The 10,093-nt window shown below is 50.8% G+C and overlaps 1 long non-coding RNA gene across 1 annotated transcript; it reads left to right on the top strand.

The window, feature by feature from the left end:
* The first annotated feature begins 6,736 nt into the window (after window positions 1–6,736).
* Window positions 6,737–7,330, top strand: LOC111090934. The gene is made up of 2 exons (XR_005373344.1): window positions 6,737–6,833; window positions 6,970–7,330. It is a non-coding gene; the product is annotated as an uncharacterized LOC111090934 (long non-coding RNA).
* The last annotated feature ends 2,763 nt before the right edge of the window (window positions 7,331–10,093 follow it).

The following is a 10,093-nucleotide window of genomic DNA, read 5'->3' on the forward strand; positions in this document are numbered from 1 at the left end:
ATGTTTCCACAACCATTTTAGGCCCAATGAGAAAACCAAGTAGATGAAGCCAGAAATGACGTGAACTTAGTCCCTGCACATAAATGAGAAGCTCCAACTCCAGGGCCTTGGCTCCCCCAGCCGCTCTTTCCTTAGCAAACTCCCCAGATATGTTCTTAAGTGATGGCTGCCTCTATCCTGTGCCAAAAAAAGCTTTAGGAAGCTTTCTGTGGGTCAACCCGTCTCTTCTAAAGGAGACTCAAATTTCTCAAAGTGGGATTTCTCAAAGTGGGATATAAAAGCTGGTAAAGCTTGCGTGTGTTTTACAAAATGCCACCTTAATTTTTTGAAGTTCTGAAAGTGAAATACCGTTATTAATCCCAGAGTAAGCCATAAAAAGATTGTTTTTAAACTCCACTTCTAATTTGGGTTAGCCTCTTGACATTTATCTTACTTTTCGTCCATTCTTAGAGATGTCTTGTTACACTTGTCACATTTTTAAAATTAACTTTTGTAGGGGGGACCAGCAGTCGCAGGATTATTTTATGAAGTGACAATTGTAATCTTGTCAGGAAATGATGCATAATCACAATAATTTTTGCCTGGTTTGGGTACGGATTTGCACATTTTAAAAGTGAGTCAGCAAGTCTGAGCTTCACAGAAATTTGTACTTTTGAAAACTAAATCATAAAAACCACACACTGAGATTTCAGTTCCCCCAAATCCTGAAAAATAATCCTCATCATTACCCGGGACCTTCTCACTGGCTCCTCCACCCTGATTGGCAGAGGTGGATTTAAAAACAACAACCACCAGAACAAAACAAACCCTGTATAAGATCTAGCTTCTTAATCCCAGCTCAGTTGCCCTCTGGCCCGTCCTTTAACTTGAGTGTCTACATAAAGCAGACAAAGCCCCACCAGAAGTGCTTAAGAAAGCTAAAGCTAACTAATCATTTCCTTTAGAACTGTTAGGAGCCTGAAAGGGAATTTAATTGCCAATCTAATCTGATATTCTAATGAGGCATTGTGAAAGCAAGCAAGCAGGTTTTCTGAACACAACTAGGCTAATAGACCTGAATTTGACTTTTACGTCTTTAGGGTCATTGCATTTTGCAATGTTTGTTTGGTTTTTATTGTGGTTTTTGTTGCTGTTTTTGTTCGTGTCCCACAGTAAATTATATGGGTCGATACATATATAAATATAGAAAGACAGATGATAAATGAATAAATAATACGTACTTGGCTGCGACAAAATGTGTTTGAAACACTGTCACTTTTACTGCATCTTGATGCGTTCTGATAGTCTGTCTTCTGTTAAAATGTAGCCCCAGAACCCATATGAGTTCATCAGAATAGATCTTGTCTCTTGAGTCAAGATCTGAGGATTTAAAATAGCCCAGAAGGCTGGAGGCGAAATTCATACTCCTTTGCTCTATCTTGTAGGGTGCTGCTACCTGTTTGAATGCAGGAGGGCAGAAGGGAGGGTGGCAAGCGGGGACGCAGCTTTCTTCCCCATTGCTCAGCGTTACTGGCAACACTGAGCATCTCCTTCATCAGACTATGAGCTTTCAAGGAAAGGGCCAACCTTTCTCTACCTCAGTTAGGAATCTGAGAGATCTAATATGATCCTGGCCTTTTTCAAAAGCGAGTCAAACTATGACTCTCATACACAAATCAAATGAACACAAGTTAAATATTTTATTTAATTCTTAATGAGGGAACCAGGTGGATGTTATAAACCATTCAAAGGAGACTCCAAAGCACAGACACCGGCCAGGAAGATTTAAATGAATGTCCAAATGGAGGCAAAGCTGGCTTCTTCGTTTGTGGGGGACGGATGTCAGGTGAACCTCTCCCCACAGGATATCATTTGCATTTCTAAAAACAAGAATTATTTTGCATTTCTCGAAGTTATCTACAGGACAGAGTTGAAAAACCGCTTCCTTAGGGTCAGAATATGATAACCCCGAAGGGCGTTCTCTAGACGAGATAATGTAATGTTCCATCAAAGCACAAAATTTCCCCCACCCCCTGTACTAACAGTAGTTCATTGCAACACGTGAATTATAGATAAATACATATGGAATCCCCATTCCTGCCTGGAATTGGACTACTCTTCCGGCTGGTGTGAGGTGACAGCCTGTTCTAGCTCCTGGGGAGCTCCAGACTGGAAGACAAGTCACAAGGAGAGCAAACCCAACTTAAGAACCACGTGGCGGTAGGGGGCAGCAAAGCTCCATTCCTGAAGAATGATGAACTGGAGTCCATGGACTTTTGAGCCCCTAAATCCCCCTGAGATTGTCTGCAAAAAGTTTGACTTTGTACATTTTTCTGGGAGGAGAGTATTTTTTTTTTTTTTGCTTTAGTACTTTAAATCTGTGGAAGCTATAAAGTACTTTCCCCAAGTATTGGAAATTCCATGTCCTAATTGTCATTCACAACTTGGTTGCCAAATTAAGTTCAAATTAGAAACATGTAAGTAAGGACTTATTAGGTGGAACCATACAAAAACGCCATTCTTTATAAGGTCACTAAAGAGATGCATATTGGCAATATGTTGAGGTTCAGCTTACACCTCCAGATCCCTGGTCGCCCCCACTCTGATACAGCCAATGGGTAGATGAACATCTGAGATCAACTACCATCTTGAAGGTTGAAGTTTAGGAAACTGGACTGTTGGACTCCAGTCCACCCCAAGGCCTAGATGTTTAACCCCAGCCTATTCTGGCCACTCTGAACAGTGAAAACCAAGATGGCATTAGGACCATCACCCCACCCAGTTCTGGGCTTTCTCAAGGGGTCCGATGTAGGACCACTGGCCTCAGAGTGAAAATGTCTAGCAGTAGGCTCCATGCTAAACCCCCAGAATTAGACGGCTGAGCAGGGGCTGGGGAACCTGCATTCCAAACAGGCTCCCAGGTGACTCTTCAGCAAAACAAGAGAGTAAGTAATCACAGGAGATGGGAGAGACTGCGCTGAGTGAGGTCTATCAGCTGTATCAAAGTATAATTATTAAAATGGTAAAATCATGGCTCTCACTCCAATATAGAATGGACAAGTGTCAAAGGTTTTGTTCAGCTCACAAATTTATGACAGAACCACTAGATGGTAAAGCTGATTCCAAGAGCATGTGAAGAAACAATTATAGAAGCCCCCAGGAAAAGCATTCCAAAACAACAACAAAAATAGAATGTTAGATTAAGATTGCTAGGTTAAATGAGAAGATAGTTAATACCCTCTAGGCCAAGACAACCCTAACCTTTGGGGTCATCTTTCCTACCAGATAGAAAAATACAAATTAACAGGTAACTTTGCCAGATCTGGTTATCATCACACAATAAATAGCAAAGCCAAACACAGATACATTCTGCTAGAAAATTAAACAGTCCTTGGGCGACTTCATTAAATAATTCCCCAGTATGATTTCTGAAAGGGCATGCAGCCCAACTTTTTGCCTTATTTCCAAGTTTTAAATGATTCTTTTCTACCATGAACGAAGACAGCAGAACCTCAAGTGAGTGGATGGACTCTCCTCCTCTGGGTGAGAAGATTTAGGCCACAGCAGATATACTCAAACACAAGAACCACTTGATTCAGAGGGAGCAGAAAACTGCCAAAATTCACATGTCACCTCTTTGGGTTTATTTCAGACACTAACCATCATCATTTCGTCTTGCTTTGTAAATCAGTGTTTTGTCCACTTTCTAGTTATCGGACTTACAAACTCGGACCTCCCAGGACCGTCTCTTAGAAGTTTAACTGAAGAGCCTGCTAAGGTTTTCAGTTTTGTTCTTCTGTTTTTAATCTAAAAACTCAGGCACTTTATTTGTTTACAAAAATCAGAAATATCCTCTGATTTTCGTGAAACAATTGTCCACCTCAGGGATTAAACTTTGAGCTTCGTGAAACATGAACCGTATCAGAGGTACTGTGTGTTTCAACCCAACCTCCGTATCTTTTCATAACTTCCTTTGCCTTTAGAGGGATAGTTCAGGAATGAGTGTGTCAGTGTTGGGAATAAACATCTGAAGCTCAGCAGTGTCTTCATTCCAGTTCCTTCGACTAATTTCAGGTAAAATTAAAATGTAATCATTTTCGTGAAGTGATCTTTCAGTGGTTTTCTGTAACTGAGCTTACAGGTCTCTCTTTTCTTCTTCGTACTTTTTTTGGGATTTTTCCTTTTTTAAAAATTATTTTCTTAAAACTTACTTTAACGATCGAATTTACCATTCTTTATGATGATACTAGCATCTACCATGTATCGGCTCTCTGAGCGCTGGAAAAAGAAGTTTTGTTTTAAAATAACTTTATTGGGATGTGCTTTACATATCATAAAATCCACCCATTTCAAGATATTTATGCACCAGTATTCATAGCAGTATTATTCACACCAGGCAAAAGGTGGAAACAACACAAATGTGCTTCGCTGGATGACTGGGTGAACAAAATGCAGGCTATCCGTACAGAGGACTGTGATTCAGCCTTAAAAAGGAAGGAAATTTTGAGATGCGGCCACATAGATGAGTCCTGAGGACATTGTTCTAGGCGAAATGAGTCAGTCACAAAAGGACGGATCCTGTATGATTCCACCTACCTGAGGATCTAGAAGAGTCCCATTCAAAGAGGCGGAAAATAAAGTGGTGGCTGCAGGGTCTTGGGGAGCAGGGGAGGGGAGTTTTGGTCTAGAAAGACGAGAACATTCCAGGGATGGATGGATGGTGAGGGTTGCACAACAATGGGAATGTACTTAATGCCACCACCCAACGGAACACCTAAAAATGATTGGAATGGCAAATTTTATATGTATTTTGCCACAACAAAAAAAAGAAAGAATGGCAATTTCAGAAGTACAGTTCAAGTTACTTTTAGTCACTTTACTAAGTGATGGAACATCATCATCAGTTTTTTTTATTTATTTATTTGTTTATTTATTTATTCTTTTTCTCATCAGTCAGTTTTAGGCAATGCTGGTCCCTGCAGGGAGATCCCTGAGGCCCACCTGCGGTGGATCCGCGTTCCCGCCCCCGCCCCCGCGGCCACCACTAACCGACCTTCTCTCTATATAAATTTGCTTTTCCAGGACATTTCACGTGTACATACGGACTCATACAAAAGTGTGGTGTTGTGTGTCTGGCTTCTTTCATTTAGCACAACATTGTTGAAGTCTGCCCAGGATGCAGCATGTGTCCGTAATTTGTTCCTTCTTTATTGCCAGACAGGACTTCACCGTGTGGGTATAGCCTTGGACCCGGTCGTCAATAGCCAGTTTCAGTTGTTTCTAGTTTTTGGTTATGACATGCAGTGCGGTCAAGACCAGTCATGCTTTGACCGAACCCAGAGACAGCTTAAACCTACTCTCTGCCGTGTGTGTGTGTGTGTGTGTGTGTGTGTGTGTGTGTGTAAGTACGTGTGTGTGTGTGTGGATGGGTGTGCGTACGTGTGTGTGTGTGTGGATGTGTGCGAGTACGGATGTGCGTGTGCGTGTGCGTGTGCAGCTCTCGCCGTCTCGCCCTCCAGCCTGCAGGGCGGCACAATTCGCTGCGCCTCCGGGAGGGTCGCGGCGCTGGTCTCGCGGGGGGACGCGGACGGGACGCGGAGGCCTGAGCGCCCGGTGCCCGCGGGGGGCAGAGGAGGAGGCGCGACCTCCCGACCTCCCGGCCTCCAGGTCGCTCTGGCGCCGCCCGGGGCGCTCGGCGGGCGTTGCCCTGCGGTGGACGAGGGCCCGGGGAGGCAGCCCCGGCGGAGCCAGCCCGAGGCGCGGCCAGCGAGCTGCGGCCTCCCGGGACCGGGGCCGGCGTCCCCCAGGAGGGGCAGAGGCGCGAGGCCCGAGCGGAGGCGCTTCGCCGTGTGACGCCGCCTCGCGACCCCGGGGCGCAGCCGTGGGCCGTCGCGCGCCTCTCGTGCCTCAGCCCCTCCGCGTGTCCGTGATCCCGGCGTCTCCCCTCGGGCCGCTCCAGGGTCTGAGTGGGCGGACGCGGACGCGGAGACGGCAAAGCCGCTGGCGCCCCGCCCCGGGCCTGGGAGTGCTGCGGGCGGGGCCTGGTCACCATGCAGGGCTGTCCTGGGAGGGACTCGCCGGGCCACCTGGCTGTGCCGCCCCGCCCCCCCGCCCCCCGCCCCCGCCCCCCCCCGCCCCGCCCCGCCCCGCTCCGCCCCCGCTCCGCCCCGCTCCGCCCCGCACCGCCCCGCACCGCCCCCCCCAACGCCCCGCCCCGCTCCGCACCGCACCACCCCCCCCCCGCACCGCCCCGCACCGCCCCGCACCGCCCCGCACCGCCCCCCAACGCCCCGCCCCGCTCCGCACCGCCCCCGCCCCGCACCGCCCCGCCCCGCCCCGCTCCGCCCCGCTCCGCCCCGCTCCGCCCCGCACCGCCCCGCACCGCCCCCCCCCAACGCCCCGCCCCGCTCCGCACCGCCCCCCCCCCCCCAGCACCGCCCCGACCACCGCCCCCACCGACCCCGCACCGCCCCCAACGCCCCTCCCCCGCTCCGCACCGCCCCGCCCCGCACCGCCCCGCCCCGCACAGCCCCGCCCCGCCCCGCACAGCCCCGCTCCGCACAGCCCCGCTCCGCACCGCAGGGCCCGGGGTCGGCCCGCCTCCTCCGCAGGCTTCCTCCGCAGTCCTGTTGCTGCCCGGGGCGAGAGTGGCGGTTGGCGACAAGAGTCGAGAGAGGGCGCCCCGGGGAGCTCAAGGGCCGCGAGGGCTCCGACCGCCCAGGTCCCGACCGCCCAGGTCCGGGCCGCTCCACGGTGGGCCCAGCCTCCGCCCAGCCTGCAGCCCGCTGATGAGCCCGGCCGCCCGCTCCCTCTGGGGGCTCCCCCGGCCCCTCTGCAGGAGCCGCCGCCTCCAGGTGTTCTAGGCGAAGGCCAGGGCTGGGGGGCCTGGGAGGGACTCTCCGGGGGCTGGGCTCCGGCTCCCCCTCACCCCACAGTCTGCAGCAGCTGAGCCCCTCCTGAGAACTGCGGGCCCGTGCATTATTTCCGAAGGAAGGACTTCACCGAGCCAGGGCCGGAGCCCGGTGAGGCGACCGGATCGGGACTGGTTCCGTGACCCCTGAGCTTGACAACAGTCCTGAGCGTTTAGACGGAGAAACTCAAAAGCACCGGGCCGCGGCGTCCACTAACTGGGAGGTCTCTGCACTCCGCGGGAAGAGCAGAGCATTTACACGGAAGTGAGTACGTGGGAGGCAGACACACGATCTTAGGGTTTCCAGTCCAGAGTCCCAGCAGCGGCCACAGAATGTCCTCCTTTTGTGCCCTCAGGGGCCCTCTCCAACCGCTTCACCAACGCACACACCACAGGCCCCAAAGCTGTGATTAAAGCTCATTGGCAAGACGTCAGACAGAACCAGCTTTGAGTCCTCCCTATCATTTTCTTAGTTGTGTGACCTTAGGCAAATTGTTCGATTTTTCTCTGAGCTTCAATTTCCCTGTCTTAAGGGGGATGACACAGTTCACTTCACAAAAGCACTCAGATGACCACGCAGCACAATGAATGAAATACTCGGGGTGGTGCTTGGCACATAGCTGATGACCAGTAAGTGATAATTTATGTATCGTAATTTCTATCTTCCTTTTTTTTTTAAAGATTTTATTTATTTATTCATGAGAGACACACAGAGAGAGAGAGACAGACAGACACAGGCAGAGGGAGAAGCAGGCTCCATGCAGGGAGCCCGACATGGGACTCGATCCCGGGACTCCAGCAACATGCCCTGGGCTGAAGGCAGGCACCAAACCGCTGAGCCCCCCAGGGATCCCCTCTATCTTCCTTTCGAATAGACCTTTTATCCTTATGAAATATGCATGGCTCTAAATGAGCAACAGCAAATTTCTTTTGCTGGTGTTTACACATTATATGTTTTTCCACCTTTTTACCTTTTTTTTTTTTTTAAGATTTTATTCATATGAGAGAGAAAGAGTGCGTGACAGAGCACAAGCAGGATGAGGGGTAGAGGGAGGCGCAGACTCCCCGTGGAGCAGGGAGCCCAGTAGATGTGTGGCTCCATCCTGGGACCCCGGGATCACGACCTGAGCTGAAGGCAGATACTTAAGGGACTGAGCCACCCAGGCGCCCCCACCTTTTTAATTTTCAGTCTGTGTCCCAATATTTAAAGTTGTATCTCTTGTAAACAGCATAGTGTTATTTCTTAATCTGATGTGACCATCTTTGTCTTTTCACTGGAGTGTTTAGCCCATTTACGTTTAATGTAAGTACTGCTAACGTTGTGCTTGAGTCTGCATCTTGCTGCTGGGTTGGCCTTTCTGGGGTCTCAACCAAAAGCCCAGGAGGCTTGCCAAAGCTTCCCCCCCGCCCCCCGCCCCTGACCTCCCGAGAGCCTCAGACTCTGGCTCCTTGGCATTACGCAGCAGCTGAAATCTGTTCAGCTCTTGAGCCCCCCAGCCTGCCGTTCTCTGCAGTTCTCAGCCGAGGAGTCAGCCAGCGACTCGGGGGAAATACGTACGCAGACTTCTCATTCGGTTCTTTCCATCACTCTTCCTTTGAGTTCCAGCTCCTCTGGCAGCCTTCACCTCTGACCTCGGCCTAGTGGGACCGCAGCTTTCTGCCACCACCCACTCCTCCTACCCCGCCCCACCCCACCCCACCCCACCCCACCCCACCCGTGATTTAGGCAAAGGCCTTTGGGGAAAATCAGGATGACTGTACATCTCACCCCTCTCAGGGATCACAGCCGTCCAGACCTGCACCGGGTGCTCTTCAGTTCCTTCAAACAGTTGCCCTATATGTTGTGTCCGACTTTTATCATTATTTTGGCAGGAAGATTAATCTGATACAAGCCATTCCCCTCTGGCCCGAAGCAGAAGGGTTACACTACCTCCATTTTTGGAGCCCTTCTCAAAACTGCCTTAAAGTGGGTGGGCCCCAAAAGTCCCCGTCGGAAGGCAACTCACCTGATCCTACATCACTCAACGAGGGAGAGGAGTGACCTTTGAAGTTGGCCCCCAGGGGCACCTGGCTGGCTCAGTTGGTTAAGCGTCCAGCTCTTGGTTTCGGCTCAAGTCATGATGTCAGGGTCATGGGATCGAGCCCCGAGTCGGTCTCCGTACTTAGTGTGGAGTCTGCTTGTCCCTCTCCCTCTGCTCCTCCCCCACTGTCCACCGGCTCATGCTTTTTTTCTCTCTCTCTTTCAAAAATAAATAAAAAATATATATTTTTAAAAAGTTGGCCCCTAGACAAAGCTATCTGAGATACTTAATTGATATCAGGCTGAAGTTTAGGCATTTGTTCAAAGTTATGTGGCCCCGAGAACATGCTAGAATTTAGAAGCCTATATTTACAGTGGTTGGGATTCTTCTCAGAGGCCCAGACTTAGGCCGAAGGACCACGGAAAATAAGAACCAATGTGACGTGTGACTCGGCGAGGGCGGCATAGTTCTGAAGGGAAACCGGAGATCTAGGCAATTGGGTAAGACGGCTGCCTGCGAGCTCGCTTGTCTTAGGTTATGAAGTTACGGAGTAAGCAATCCTAAACAGCACCCAGCTCTCTGCGGATTCTGACAGAAGTCAAATGTGCTTCTCCAGTAAATTCAAGGATGTGAGGAACAGTCACCACAGTTACTTGAAAAGATGTTCTGATGCCCTAAGGTCAGGGTGAGGAGGATCGCCGTGCGTGTCCCGGCTCTGGGGTGCATCCCCACAGGAAATTTCTGAGTACCCTGGGTGAACCAAGAGGGTCGATGGTTTATCAGCCAGGGTCCAGTCAGGAGGCAAAAGTCACACCTACCGTCCAACAGGGAGTTTAACATACAGAACCGTTCATCGGGTACTGGACGAGTCCGATGGCCAAGAGGAGACACAAAGGAGTCCCCCAGGTGCCCAGTGCAGGAAGCAAGTACCACCCTTGGGAGATGGCCCACGAAAGGCCGAGCTGGGGGTGGTGCGGCCGACAGGGCTGGAGGAGGGCCCGAGGCTGTGTGCGAGTGAGGAAAAGCTGCAAGCACGTCCCCGCCTGCTGCCCCTGGACCCACCTGTCCTGCCCCAGGTGTGGACCAAGGCAAGGACACAGCCCTCCCCCCGCGCCCCAGCCAGAGCCCAGCAGGGACGCAGCCCGCAAAGCAGACCTGAGGGCACGGGCCTACCTCCAGCCCC

The sequence above is a fragment of the Canis lupus genome, chromosome 18 (genome assembly GCF_011100685.1).
Source record: "Canis lupus familiaris isolate Mischka breed German Shepherd chromosome 18, alternate assembly UU_Cfam_GSD_1.0, whole genome shotgun sequence".
NCBI classification, from domain to species: domain Eukaryota; kingdom Metazoa; phylum Chordata; class Mammalia; order Carnivora; family Canidae; genus Canis; species Canis lupus.